The sequence below is a fragment of the Temnothorax curvispinosus genome, unplaced genomic scaffold (genome assembly GCF_003070985.1).
Source record: "Temnothorax curvispinosus isolate PA1 unplaced genomic scaffold, ASM307098v1 QBEX01005101.1, whole genome shotgun sequence".
Taxonomy (NCBI): domain Eukaryota; kingdom Metazoa; phylum Arthropoda; class Insecta; order Hymenoptera; family Formicidae; genus Temnothorax; species Temnothorax curvispinosus.
Genome location: NW_020214881.1, coordinates 1 through 1,000, shown reverse-complemented (window position 1 = coordinate 1,000; position 1,000 = coordinate 1). Strand labels below are relative to the sequence as shown.

General features: G+C 36.8%; 1 long non-coding RNA gene across 1 annotated transcript; it reads left to right on the top strand.

The window, feature by feature from the left end:
• The first annotated feature begins 82 nt into the window (after positions 1-82).
• LOC112454498 lies at positions 83-698 on the top strand. The gene is made up of 3 exons (XR_003040733.1): positions 83-267; positions 353-409; positions 532-698. It is a non-coding gene; the product is annotated as an uncharacterized LOC112454498 (long non-coding RNA).
• The last annotated feature ends 302 nt before the right edge of the window (positions 699-1,000 follow it).

The window sequence follows — 1,000 nt, the reverse complement described above, 5'->3', positions numbered from 1 at the left end:
TACGTTTACGTTGGGATTATTGTATTAGAGATATATATCAATTATTAGGATATAAAAGTTTTGGCTTTGTAGATATGGATTGGTAAGATTGGTTTTGTCCGCAGGTTGGTGTAATCTGCGAGCGAATGCTCAAGGAGCAAGAAACGAAAATTCGAGAAGAGTACGATCAGATCTTACATCTAAAGCTCTCCGAACAGTATGACGCTTTCGTCAAATTCACGTACGATCAGCTACAGAAAAGATTCGAGTCCGCGGCTACACCGAGTTGTAAGTATTTTCTCTAAGAATTCTTTTTTTGTGTTTCATTTTGCTTTTTGTCCTTATATTACACGCGATTTTTGTATACTTCCAGATCTATCATAAGAAAAGATTCTTATTTATAAGAAGACATTTCTGTGAGGAATATTAGGTAAGTTTTGCGAACATTCTTTTTTTTTTCTAAAGAAAAACGTGAAGCGTCGAATTAATGAGAGATATCACGAAGCAGAAATCTATCGCTAAATTAAAAAAAAATGTTTTGTCGTATTGCAGATTTCTACTGTGTGAGACAAATTTTGCTTGCGCCGAGGTCCGCAGCGCCGCCTCGCTCCGGGAATCGCCTCTAAAAAGATAATGAACTATGGTTTCAGCAGTGTCTAATAAAAAAAGGACTAAAAAAAAGAGAAAAATAAGGAAATGAGAAGAAAAAATAATGATTAGTATAACGTAAGTTTGTAGAGAGAAAGAGAGGAGGGGGAGAGAGAGAGAGAGAGAGAGAAAGAGAAAGAGAGCAAATTGCGGTGAATTGTAAACATATTATGAAAATCTACCATGTATACTTTCGAGACTAACAATATTTGTACTGTTCGACATTAGAAGTGCGCTGGTATCAGGGAACTGATTCTACTTATGTACAAATGTTATTACGGTTAAAATACGATGTGTACACAGTGCAAGACTATAGCGCCGCGAGGCTTGATATCCAGCTAAAAGAGAGAGGGAGAGAGCGAGAGAGAGTGTG